Source organism: Barbus barbus (assembly GCF_936440315.1).
Source record: "Barbus barbus genome assembly, chromosome: 12".
NCBI lineage: Eukaryota > Metazoa > Chordata > Actinopteri > Cypriniformes > Cyprinidae > Barbus > Barbus barbus.
In genome coordinates, this window is record NC_136740.1 from 27,131,241 (window position 1) to 27,145,839 (window position 14,599).

Below are 14,599 nucleotides of genomic sequence, written 5' to 3' on the forward strand. Positions count from 1 at the left end.
TTTTTTCTGTCTTTTTCTTTCTTTTTTTTTTTTGTGATCATGAGATACCATTAAAATGCATTTTAGTTCAATAATTTATGGTTTTCACCTCTGATATTATAAAAGTTATTAAGTTATTGGCAGTTATTAAGAATTAAAGTTATGCGTTGACGGAAGTACGCACGCTGATGTCTTTTTGGCGGGAGCTGTTGCCATGGTGAATCGTAATTTCGGCGCTCCGCTGATCATGACTTTTCATAGTCATGGTGCACGAGCTTAACTCAGAGTCAACCTACTCAGAGTTGAGTAAACTAACTCAGTTCAGCTGTTTTGTAACCGAAAACTCAGAGTTTCCTGTCTCAGAGTAAGTCAACTCTGAGTTCAAGTTTAAACTCAGAGTTGGTTGAACCTCCTTATTGAAACGGGCCCCTGGACATTATTATTTCATAGCTGTACAAATGAATAACTTTTACAAATTTATGATTTTTTCAACTTTATTTCACTAAATAGTACATCTACTCTCTCTCTCTCTTTCTCTCTCGCATATTCATACTTATGTATTATTATTATATAATTTATTATTATTATTCATTATGAATAAATTAGTAAATAAACACTTTAAATTATTATTGTTTTTATTATTGCTATTATTATTATTATTTAATAGCCCAACAAATTTGTTACTATTGTTGTTTTAATTTTGAGCCTGATTGACACCCCCCCCCCCCCCCAATTCACTGAAATTAGATACATTAAATCACAATAATGTATTTTTATACAAAGACGATTAATCCTATTTTAAGGAAGAGTAATGCTACAAATGTCTATAATACTGCAACTATAAATTATAAAAATGTAATATAATAAATTCATAGCTTTAAATACATCTTTCCTTTCTGATTTGGAGTGAACTATGACCTGGATATGTGTTCATTAGATTCACCCCCTATATGTGACAATGAACTCATTTTAACCCTCTAATCTATTTCTCTTCACATTAGCTTTTTGTTGTATTCATTTATAGCCTGTTCATTTATAGGCCACTGTTCAACATCAAAAACCAAAACATGTTACTAAGGTATGTTTTCTCATTTTTAATACTGAAAATTTAGTTCCATTAAGTAAATTCTGTATTTTCCCCAGTGTTTCTCTCTCTATAAGATGATCAGCCCTGGAGGCCTGTAGTAGTGTAATATAGAGAGCTCCGACTCACTGCTCTCCATTTATCTTATCACGGCAGGACACCTGTGGAAAGGGTGAACACTCAACAATTATGTGCTTCTGCCATAGAACTAAAACACTGAGAACACTCTCAGGAAACCCATGCAGAAACCAATGGACTCACTGAAGTTAGCTAAGAGAAACCTAAAGGTTTGGTTTTGACAGTCTGAAAAGAGGATCAATGTCTGAGAATGAGATGCGGTAGTTTTAGAGACTATAACAAGCAAGTTTAATAAAAACACATAGTAGGACAAATTCATGACAGTTCAGATAAGATAGTAGTCTCAGCTGTAAACTGTGCCAGACTTTATGAAGATAATGAAAACTTTTGCTATGTGAGACTTTAATGAGAATACAGAGATTTAATTTTAGCCACATTGGGGGAAAAAAAAATCTATAACTCAGTATTTAGATATTCCTGAGATATTAAATATGGGATTTTTTTCTCCCTCACAAAGGTCAACATCCCAAGCTAATACTCTAATCACAGGTTCTTTATTCAAATGTTCTGGTCTCTAGTATTGCTTAATTAATTTCCATAATGAAACATTTAATCAGCTTCAGAATCCTAGGCAATGATACAGAGATTTCTTAAGTTCTCTGTCAGGAATGAAACATGTTTCGGCTAAAAAGAGAGAAGGAAAGAGAGCGCGAGAAATCCAAGACTTAACACCAACTCCAAAGCCATCAGTCTACCAGCACCAAACGCTTTAATTACCTTCACCTTGATAACGTGCTTAATTGCTATTGCACTTTTGTTATGTTTCTGGCCTTTCGATTATACTGCACCTCACCTTTAATGAATTAAAAAATAAAATGAAATGCTTTGGAGGTGTTCAATATGTAGTTCTATAGCTATAGCACATGTATATTTGCATCAGTCTGTCCCACACGGAAATAACCTATATAAACATATGTTTTAATATAGGTTTTGATATATGTTTTTGATATATGTAACATATATAAAATTGGCCGTTTTCCTATAATATATGTACATATATAGGTACATATATGCATGTATATATATGTGTGCATATATTATGCACCTATATGTTTATATGTTACTAGACAACATAAATAAAAGCCCAAAATGTCGAAATTTACATTTACATGTACATATAGGGCTTATATGTGGATATAAAGAAGCAATACAGGAGACCTATATGGCCTCCTCATAATAATAGTAATGTGAAAAGATCAAACTGCATTGGTTATAAGCAGATAAAAAAAAACACACTTTCTGGATATCCACAATAATATCTGAATCTGGTCTTTAGTCAGTGTTACATGTCAGTCCTTGTCTTGTGTTTCCCCTCCTCTCGTGTCCCTATTTGGCCATCCTCGTTCCTTTCCTCATTAGTTTAATTAGTCCCTAGCCCTGTGTTTGATTAGTCCACACCTGTTCCTTGTTTTCCTAGTGTTTAATAGCCCTGTGTTTCCTAGCCCCTGTGTCCGGTCATCACGTCAGATGTGTTCGTCTCTCCCCATGATCCCTGTTTGTCCGCTGGATATTAATAAAGAACCTTATTGGAACTCCTACGTCTCCTCGCTCCTTGTGTCCCGAGAGGGAACGTGACAGATGACCGGACCTACAAAGTAAGCGGCGCTCCTTTTCCCCCATTTTGTTTTCCGTTTTTTGAAAGTTTTTTTGTTTGCTCCTTTTTTCCCGCTCCCTCCATGGCGATGGAGTTCGCCGCCCGCCTCCGCGCCCTGATACTCCGCGATCTCCCCTTCGTGGAGTACACGGAGGAGTTCTGCGAGCTGGCCGGGAAGGTGGAGCTGCACGACGCGGTCATCCTCCAGCTCTTCCGGCTCGGGGCCTGTCACCACCGCCCCATGAACCTCCCAGACACCACGGGATTGACCTGGAGGCTGGGGATATTCCGGTGTCTGGGAGACTTCCGGGCCCGAGTCGAAGCTAGCCCGCCGTCGTCAGCGGCTCCCCCGAGCCCGCCGCCGCTCGCGCTTCCAGAGCGCCCCCGCGAACTCGCGCTTCCAGAGCGCCCCCGCGAACTCGCGCTTCCAGAGCGCCCCCGCGAACTCGCGCTTCCAGAGCGCCCCCGCGAACTCGCGCTTCCAGAGCGCCCCCGCGAACTCGCGCTTCCAGAGCGCCCCCGCGAACTCGCGCTTCCAGAGCGCCCCCGCGAACTCGCGCTTCCAGAGCGCCCCCGCGAACTCGCGCTTCCCGAGCGCCCCCCAGTGCCGGCCCCACGCACGTGCCCTCCAGTGCCGGCCCCACGCACGTGCCCTCCAGTGCCGGCCCCACGCACGTGCCCTCCAGTGCCGGCCCCACGCACGTGCCCTCCAGTGCCGGCCCCACGCACGTGCCCTCCAGTGCCGGCCCCACGCACGTGCCCTCCAGTGCCGGCCCCACGCACGTGCCCTCCAGTGCCGGCTCCACGCACGTGCCCTCCAGTGCCGGCTCCACGCACGTGCCCTCCTGAGTTCCCGCTGGTTCCGTCCAGCCCTCCTGAGTTCCCGCTGGTTCCGTCCAGCCCTCCTGAGTTCCCGCTGGTTCCGTCCAGCCCTCCTGAGTTCCCGCTGGTTCCGTCCAGCCCTCCTGAGTTCCCGCTGGTTCCGTCCAGCCCTCCTGAGTTCCCGCTGGTTCCGTCCAGCCCTCCTGAGTTCCCGCTGGTTCCGTCCAGCCCTCCTGAGTTCCCGCTGGTTCCGTCCAGCCCTCCTGAGTTCCCGCTGGTTCCGTCCAGCCCTCCTGAGTTCCCGCTGGTTCCGTCCAGCCCTCCTGAGTTCCCGCTGGTCCCGTCCAGCCCACCTGAGTTCCCGCTGGTCCCGTCCAGCCCACCTGAGTTCCCGCTGGTCCCGTCCAGCCCACCTGAGTTCCCGCTGGTCCCGTCCAGCCCACCTGAGTTCCCGCTGGTCCCGTCCAGCCCACCTGAGTTCCCGCTGGTCCCGTCCAGCCCACCTGAGTTCCCGCTGGTCCCGTCCAGCCCACCTGAGTTCCCGCTGGTCCCGTCCAGCCCACCTGAGTTCCCGCTGGTCCCGTCCAGCCCACCTGAGTTCCCGCTGGTCCCGTCCAGCCCACCTGAGTTCCCGCTGGTCCCGTCCAGCCCACCTGAGTTCCCGCTGGTCCCGTCCAGCCCAGCGCCTCCCGTGCGCCCTCTAATGTCCGCGCCGCAAGAGCGCCCTCAAGGGTCCGCGCCGCAAGAGCGCCCTCAAGGGTCCGCGCCGCAAGAGCGCCCTCAAGGGTCCGCGCCGCAAGAGCGCCCTCCTGCGTCTCCGCTGGTCCCGTCCAGCGCTCCTTCGTCTCCGCTGGTTCTATCCAGCTTCGCGCCTCCCGTGCGCCCTCAAGTGTCTGCGCTGCAAGAGCGCCCTCAGGAGTCCGCGCTGCAAGAGCGCCCTCCTGCATCTACGCTGGTCCCGTCCAGCTCTCCTTCGTCTCCGCTGGTTCCGTCCAGCTCCGCGCCTCCCGTGCGCCCCCCAGTGCCCGCTCCTCCAGAGCGCCCCCCAGTGCCCGCTCCTCCAGAGCGCCCCCCAGTGCCCGCTCCTCCAGAGCGCCCCCCAGTGCCCGCTCCTCCAGAGCGCCCCCCAGTGCCCGCTCCTCCAGAGCGCCCCCCAGTGCCCGCTCCTCCAGAGCGCCCCCCAGTGCCCGCTCCTCCAGAGCGCCCCCCAGTGCCCGCTCCTCCAGAGCGCCCTCTAGTGCCCGCTCCTCCAGAGCGCCCTCTAGTGCCCGCTCCTCCAGAGCGCCCTCTAGTGCCCGCTCCTCCCGAGCGCCCCCAAGAGCCCTCTCCTCCAATGTGGGCCCCAGAGGGGAACTTTCCCAAAGAAATTTTGGGGGGGGGCCATATAGTCCCAGTCTGTGTGGCCAGGCCAAAGGCCAAGGCCACAAAGGACCCCGATCCACCAAGGCCTCCCGAATCTCCAGTCCTGCCATGGCCTCCCAAGGCTCCAGATCCGCCATGGCCTCCCGAATCTCCAGTCCTGCCATGGCCTCCCAAGGCTCCAGATCCGTCATGGCCTCCCGAATCTCCAGTCCTGCCATGGCCTCCCAAGGCTCCAGATCCGCCATGGCCTCCCGAATCTCCAGTCCTGCCATGGCCTCCCAAGGCTCCAGATCCGCCATGGCCTCCCAAGGCTCCAGATCCGCCATGGCCTCCCGAATCTCCAGTCCTGCCATGGCCTCCCAAGGCTCCAGATCCGCCATGGCCTCCCAAGGCTCCAGATCCGCCATGGCCTCCCGAATCTCCAGTCCTGCCATGGCCTCCCAAGGCTCCAGATCCGCCATGGCCTCCCGAATCTCCAGTCCTGCCATGGCCTCCCAAGGCCCCTGATCCGCCCTGGAGGCTTCCCTGGTCTCCTCCCTGTCCGGGCCCTGCTCCAGCCTCCAGAGCGCCCGCCCCCCCCCCGCCCGTGATGTGTATGTTACGGTGCGGGACGCACCTTCCGGGAGGGGGGCGATATGTTACATGTCAGTCCTTGTCTTGTGTTTCCCCTCCTCTCGTGTCCCTATTTGGCCATCCTCGTTCCTTTCCTCATTAGTTTAATTAGTCCCTAGCCCTGTGTTTGATTAGTCCACACCTGTTCCTTGTTTTCCTAGTGTTTAATAGCCCTGTGTTTCCTAGCCCCTGTGTCCGGTCATCACGTCAGATGTGTTCGTCTCTCCCCATGATCCCTGTTTGTCCGCTGGATATTAATAAAGAACCTTATTGGAACTCCTACGTCTCCTCGCTCCTTGTGTCCCGAGAGGGAACGTGACAGTCAGAATGAGAATGTTGTCATTTCTATGGCAAGTGGTTCAAGTGTGAAACGAGAACTTATTTTGAACAATGTGATAAATGTTTACTTAAAAGTCTGTTTTATTGAGTATTTTGTGTTTGTTTTGGTAGGAGCGAGTAACACCTGTGTGGAGTCACGCTAATGGCCTTTTTAACGCTCTGCTCAAATCCATTTAAGCACCAATCCTTTCACGACTTCCTTCATTTCTGATGTAATTTCCTCCCTGTAATTACTCTTTTCGTTCCCCTGTTTATCAGACAATGTACCTGCAATGGAAATATAAGACACTGACTAGCCTTTCGCTGGACAAAAACAAAATTTAATTTGATGTGTTTGGCTGTCGAACAATATTGTTGAAGGGATGCAATTAAGACAATATTATCTGTTTTTATTTTAGTGTTGGAACTGGGACATGTGGAACCTTTATGATAAGCAGTGAAATAAAACTGGCCGCTATCTGTAACGGTGACTTCAGTGGCTTCCAACGCAATTAACGGCGCATTGGCGGTGTGGAGATTGCTGGACTGCCCCGTTAACGCAGGATGCAGATGTGATTGTCGGCAAGCCAGGTAAGGAAGCAGCCTTTTCCTAAACGCCATGATCCCTGTGTTAAACCACAGACCCTCGGGGTATTAGATACTCTGCTTACATGTTTCTCAATGTCAGGCCCTCAACAGCATTTCATCCAATCTATTCCCTAAAAAAAAAAGAAAATAGACATAAGATATTGGAATGGTATATATCCAAAAATATTGTATTACCATAGTACTTTGTATATAATATACTTTGTATTGTATAGAATGACTGTTATCATGTATTATGGTATTTACCAATGTACTTCAAAAAAAGTACCATTGTATCACCATAGTGTTTAAATAAGAGCAAATTCATAAAACAAACAAACAAACAAAAGATATAGTAGCAAAATATGGTTTGTTAGTGTAAAATTAGGTATTTTTTAAGACATTTTAAAAAAAAAATTGTCCCTAACAAGCAAAACAAACAAACAAAATAAATAAATACAGATTCCCATGGTACATTTAAAATAATAATAATAAAAAAAAAATTATATGTATAGTCCTGGGAACATTGTGTGCATTTTTCAAAAATAAATAGTATATTAAATAAATAAATAAATGCCTACTTATTTTCACATAACATTACTCATGTACCATGGTCTTTATATAATACTCTGAGGTATTTCAACAAATGCCGAAAATGTATTATACATGTCTAAAAAGAAAATGTTGATACCTTTATACTATTTTGAGACTTTCATTTTTCCTGTTTAATTGTTCTTGATGGAAAATTTTGTGGAAGATTTGCCAGATTTGTTAGCAGGGAAAACGCTAACAGCAATGCTGTCAGATCTTCTTTCAAAATCAGCTGATTAAGGGAGCAGAAGGGCGTTATACTGACAAGCAGAGGATGATTTAGAAGAAAACATCCATGCAAAAAGTAGGCTGTGTTTGTCAGGACTGCATCCCAACAGCTGAATTCATTCTCATTAGAGCCATTCGGGCAGCTTCCACAAAACCCAGGTGGCCTCTTTTATTTGTCAGACTCCTGTGCAGCTAAGGTGTTGAGATGCAAATTTGTCTCCCATTAAAATCTGTACGCGTGAGTAAAAGAGGTCTCCTACAAACTTCACACGGCTTCATGAAGCAACCCAATCCATTGCTCGTGGTTAACAGGAACAGCATGATTTTGCTGATGCATTTTTAGTGGAAAGGGAAAGTGACAGTGACTGACAAATTGCCTGTAAAGAGGACAGCATTATTGTAAGGTTTATAGCATTCTAAAACTCGCCATGTATGGCAGTATCACTTTGCTAGATAACTTTGCCGAAGTGCATTAATCAGAATATTATATGAATATTGTTTTCATTTACGTGCCGATGTTCTTAATTTTTTCGTTGTTTTTTTTTCCATTTTTTTTATTCAGAACCTGCTCCATTTACAAAAATGCGATGTGACTGAACACGGTACTAAACACTTTTCTACTGTACAGTGTGACCAGTCCGACTCCTGAGAGTCAAACATTTCTTTTTAGTGAATCAAAACATATAATGCGATCAGTAAGGTCCGATTTACAAGCGAATGAGTCGTATGAATATATTCTTTTTAGTGAATCAAAACAAATAGCCCAATCAGTAAGCTAATGACTCATAAGAACCCTTTCTTTTTAGTGAATCAAAACAAATAGGGCGATCAGTAAGGTCCGATTCACAAGCAAATGACTCGTATGAATATATTCTTTGTAGAGAATCAAAAGAAATAGTACAATCAGTAAGGTCTGATTCCTAAGCTATAATGACTCGTATGAACCCTTTCTTTTTAGTGAATCAAAACAAATCGAGATCAGTAAGGTCTGATTCACAATCAAAAATATATACTGTGCCCTTATGTACGATTCCTGACTTAAAGGGTTAGTTCACCCAAAAATGAAAATTCTGTCATTAATTACTCATTACAATTACCCTCATCAGCGTTGTTTATGTTCAGGAGAAAGCGTGCGCATGCGTTGTGGTACTCTCCAAAACGGCAGAAGATTTTAAGTTGGGGAGACGACTTGTTGAATAAATTATGTTATTTTTGTTTTCTCCTTCGCAAAATAGAAGTGGAGGCACTGATGTGATGTCACACAGACTGTTTTATCGATGTCCTTACTACGTTAATGGGTCTGGGAACATTTCAGTTGCTGTCTACGGAGGCTCAGAGAGCTCTCGGATTTCATCAAAAATATCTTAATTTGTGTTCTGAAGATGAACGAATGTCTTACATGTTTGGAATGAGATCCCTTTAATGTCTCTTACGAGCCCTTTCTTTTAAAATCGATTCAAAGCATACAGAGCAATTAGTGAAATTTGACTCTTGAACAAATGATTCTTTTGAATCGGTTCTATTTAGCCCGCTGGGCACTCTTCTTTGGGTGGTTTAACTTCTCCCTATCATATCGGCCGGGTTCCAAGAACACTAAGCCTGACGCCCTTTCTCATCTGTTCAAGGGTCCTGGGAGGGATGTGGCTCCTGACACCATTCTCCCCAAGGGGCTGGTGGTGGGATTCCTCTCTTGGGATGTCGAGCGGCGGGTAAAGAAGGCCTTGTGGGAGGGGGAGGTCCCGAGGGGGTGTCCGGAGGGTCGGTTGTTTGTGCCGGCTGCGCTGCATCCTGATGTCCTCCGGTGGGGTCACGAATCCAGGGTAACCTGTCATATTCAGGGGTTCGGAGATCGCTGGCCACCATCCATCAGAGATTTTGGTGGCCATCCATGGCCCAGGATATCAAGCAGTTTGTGTTTGCTTGCTCGGTCGGTGTGTGCTCAAAAAAAGACTTCTAACCAGTCTCCTGTTGGTCTGTTGCAGCCTTTGCCCATTCCCTCTCATTCTTGGTCACACCTGGCCCTTTATTTTGTCTCTGGCCTTCTCCCATTGAGAGGCAACACCGTGATTCCGACGGTGGTGGATTGCTTCTCTAAAGCGGCCCATTTTGTTCCCTTGCCCAAACTCCCCTCTGCCAAGGAGACAGTACAGGTGGTGGTGGACCACGTCTTCCGGATTCATGGTCTTCCAGTGGATATGGTCTCCGACAGAGGACCACAATTTGTCTCCCGGTTTTGGAAAGAGTTATGTAGACAGATCGGGGCCTCGACAAGTCTGTCTTCAGGTTTTCACTCTCAGACCAATGGGCAGTCCGAGCGAGGATCTCGAGAGAGAGCTCTCCGCTGCCTGGCATCACATAGTCCGAGCTCCTGGAGTCAGCAGCTACCGTGGGTCAAGTATTCCCACAATTCCCTTCCTGTAGCGTCCACAGGTATGTCTCCCTTTCAATGTTCCATGGGTTACCAACCACCTCTTTTGCCTGCTCAGGAACCCGAAGCTGCGGTCCCGTCTGCCTTAGCCTTCGTTCGTTGATGTCGTCGCATATAAGGAAGTCTTGGCCCGGGCTTCCAGACGGACCAAAGCAGCAGCTGATCGTCACAGGACTCCTGCTCCTCAGTACATGTGTGGTCAGAAAGTATGGCTTTCCACCAAGGACTTGCCTCTCCGGGTGCCTTCTCGTAAGCTGGCACCCAGGTACATTGGGCCATATCGCATCACCAAGGTTCTGAATCCGGTGGCAGTGCAGCTCAAGCTTCCTCACACGCTTGGTCGGGTTCACCCTGTCTTTCATGTATCCAGGGTTAAGCCTGTGTTTCGTTCCCCTCTTCACCCTGCTGGTTCCTGGGAGGGGGGGGGGGGGGGGGGTTACTGTCATGACTTCGGTCTGATCAGCAGGTTGTTGTTTGTCTTGTCTTTTGTACGTGTTTGTTGTTGAGATCACGTGAGTTTTGTTTTGACAGTTTGCTATGTGCTCTTTATCTTCGTGGTCCCCATCGTTATCTCATTAACTACTTTAGCCTTACCCTCTCTGCCTTGTAGAGTAGCTGGAGGCTTGATTGGACTGTTCCCCTCTTCCTGTCTCCATTCTTTGCCCTGAATTACGGCTCCCAGCCTTCTGCCCCAGACGAGTTTTGTGTTTTGAGACTTTAATAAATATTTGAGTTGAACCTGCAATTAAATCTGTGTTTTTCCCTGACACATACAGCACGACCAGTGAACCCCTACTCCCAAGCAATTGATTCTTATGATACACTTTTTTGGTTAATCAAAAACATTTCTCAAACTATTTTAAAAAAAAATATTTTGGTGAATCAAAAACATTCAGTTTGAACTGAAGTCTAATTCTTGACCTAATTACTCTCATGAGCCCTTTTGTATATGAAATCAAACCATACAGTGCAATTAGTGAAATTTTATTCTTGAACTAATGATTCTTTTCAGTGAATAAAAACTTAAAGATTGATCAAATTGGTTGTTTTAGTAAAGTAGAATCATTAAAAAAAATTATACAGTTCTCATCACTTGTGGTTTCTGTATTCTATACTGACACCAGATGCCCAGAAAATACCAATTTCATTTTAGAGATATTTTAACATTTTTCCCATTAAGATGTAAATCAGATCCCATTGAAAAAAACCTCTCTGCCACTGTTGGGTTGTTATACTATTTTGAGCAAGTCCAGCTTTTCTCAGACACAAGTTATATGTGACTGTCAAGCATTGGGTGTCCCAGCAAAGGGAAATTAATGGAGTTCAGGCAGCAGAATTAGTTCTTGTGTTTGGTAAGCGTCTGTGGGTGCCAGAGCGCAGGTGGACAGCTGTGGGGGACGGCTGCGTCTCTCACGCTTTACTGCACAGGACTCTCTCTTTCTCTCTCCTACCGCACACAGAACATACGCTGTACCTGCAGCTTTAACATTCATACGCAGCGCTCTGATTGATTGTGTTGACAGATTAAAGTGTGAATCTGTAACTCCAGATGTTTGGAAGCACTGATAATTGTTTTTCAGTTCAGTATTTCAATGTAAACCTAATGCATCTGAATTAGGGGTGGGCGGGGAAATTTCATCATGTTATGAGTCCTTTTATCACAGGAGTTTATATCAAGATTTTATACATATATATATATATATATATATATATATATATATACACATATACACAATTTAATTCATTGGATTCTTTTATGTAAAGATCTTTTTTTTTCAACAAAAATAAAAGCTGTAAAAATCATGATTTTATCATTATATATATATATATATATGTATATATATATATCATATGATATTATATATATACTGTACACACACACACACACACACACACACACACACACACATACATACAAACATGTACAATATGCAACATTTATTTATTTTCTAGAATTTCAACAAAAAAGTCTGTATTTCTAAATGATCTACTGAATTAAATATTAGTTAGTATTTATAAATAATCTACTAATAATCTAAAAAATATATTTTACAAATGAAAAGTAATCTTTTAGTACTTCACATTATTGAACACTTGACTTATAAGTATAAAAACAGTCAAATTAATAGTGTTTTATGAAATGCATAGTTGTGAATAAATGAGAACCATTCAAAGCTGCTGTAAATACCTAATTGACAATTCATGGATTAAATCAAGCCCCACCATTTTTTGTTGAATATTCTGGTTCACTCAGAAATACATCACGTTATGGATGTTAAATGGACTGCAAACAATGTACCATGTAGATTTAATATCTAAAAGACTGTGCACTTCACCTTCAAAGAGTCTTGTACACAATTTTCTCTGATTCACAATCGATGTCGATTGTGTCGATTCTTCCTGTTTGGACTGGATTGGGGCAGATCAGACAGCAGAGCGACAGGCCTTGTTTCTTCTCCAAACCACAATTAACCGGAGTGGTTATTATCCTTGTCCTGCGAGTTCCCTGTAATGCAAATCCCAGATTGAAAGGGGTTGGAAAATATGCGAAAACTTGGGAGGAGAAAGTCGCTCACGTCTGTTTGCTGAATTAATCGCTTTCTAAATGGCTCCGGGCCAGGCAAAAGTTAACATTTGCAGTTTCAAAGGTTTTCAGCGCTTGCAATGAGCCATGAAATTACTGCATGCTGGTGAAAATGGCAGCTGATGAAAAGCCCACGGAGCAGGTCCCACAGGCGGACAGGCGGCATGGCGCGGGAGGGGAACGCAATCGCCCTCGCCTGCCCAACAGCCACGTGGAGGAAGAGGAGGCAGTGAAGGTGCTGCTTCTGAGTAAGTGTCCCCTGCAAATGAGGCCACCTGCTCTTCATCACCCAACCGCATGGAAATACCTACCAGAATCAAATAGAGAAGATGTCCAGGTATAACTTCATAAAAACTGTGATTAATAAATGATAAAGAACCCAATAAGCATCTACCCCTCCTGGGAACATATATATTTTTCAATATAAAAATAATATTTTTTTATAATTTCTTTAATATTAATATTAAAAAATATATATATTTTTAAATTCCATATACACGTATATTATTTTACAAATTTTAAATGATTTATGAATTTATCATTTAAAATTAAAACAACATTTCATCCATATATATATATATATATATATATATATATATATATATATATATATATTATTTTTTTTACTATTCTTTTTAGGCATCTTCATGCAGTTCTTACAGACAGTCCAGACTGACCAGAGACTGACACACACACACACACACACACACACAAAAAAACAACAACAACAACAAGAGTACCATAAAAGTACTCTTTTTTACACTATACATTTTAAGTCATCTGAAGCAATATGGAAGCTTTGTGTTAAATTAAATAATTTTTACCCATTATTTTTACTGCAGCTCTCAAATCAAATTCTCGATTGTCCTGCAAAGTCACGAAGTCAAAAATGGCTTAAATTTTGGTCGTTCCTCACACAAAACTGTAGTATGGCTTTAGTAAATTTGAAGTACTTTTTTGCCCTTTTTGTAAAAATGGTGAGTAAATAATGATTAATTTTAATTTTTTATAATATTTATTTTAAAATGATATACACACACATGCATGTATATATTTAAGAAAAAGATGTCATGTTTATATATTAAATATACTTATATATAATATAATATAAATTATATGAATATAAATATATACATATAAATACATGTAAATATTTTCAAAACATACTGTATGTGTGTGTTTTTATAAACAAGAAATATACACAGTACAAACACATATATTATCTAAACAAAAACTTTTATTTTGGATGCGATTAATCGCGATTAGTCATTTGACAGCACTAATTTATATATATATATTTCCACTTGTTCAAAAATGACCTGATAAGATGCCACGGTTCATAGAATCACTGTCTCAGCCTGCTTGTCTGTTGTGGTGTGTGTGGCATGAGTGGGTGTGGCCAGCTCATGGTTACTCGTTACTGGGGACTATTTAAGATCTGCTAACGCTACTCTTACTGTCAGATCCTCAGAGTATCTCTGTGCTCCTGTGTTGCTTCTCGTTGTTCCTGGTGTTCTTCTCTATAATAAACTGTGATTATCCGCTATTTAATTCTTCTCTTGATTTCATGACATAAGATTCTTGCGGATTCTTGTTGTACACTTTTCGTTTCTCCAGTTTTTTGCTGCAGGTAATGACCCATCCATGACCAATTACCCTGACGTAAACAACCTAGGCTTTTGTTCAGCACACACACGTTCTGCAGGAACACTGAGGAGACGCTTGCAGGGAAAAAGGAGGTGCAGCTCCATGAAATACTGAAACACACCGTGCCAAAAGTGAAGTTCCTCTCCAGTGAGGAGGTGTGCAGCTCTACACAGATTGCCTGCTTCCACAGGCATAAATATTCTGATTGATTTCAAACATGTTGAAACTGACTCTGAGAGACGCCTGTTAAGCATTTTGTCTGGAAACGAAGCGTTTTATTAACAGGGCTGCTTTTATTTCCGAGTGTCGGGATTGTTGACATCCTGAGGGTTGTTTTTTTGGTTTTATTGTCAACATTCTGACTATGCATGCCAATTTATTTTTAGCGGCGTGCATGCGTTTCTTTGTCTCAGTATTAAGGTATGAGAGAGCTGTATGAGAGATGTTTTCCTGCTTTTGCAGAAAAAAAATCAGCATGGTCGGATGTGCATAAAGTGATTCTTTTGAATTTAACCCAGAGGAATCTTTTGTCACGTATCCTGTGGGTGTGCCCTGGTTGGCCACCAGATGTCACTGTCTTGTCTGAGCACATGGGGTTGTGTTGTGATTGTTCCATGTGTTCCCCGG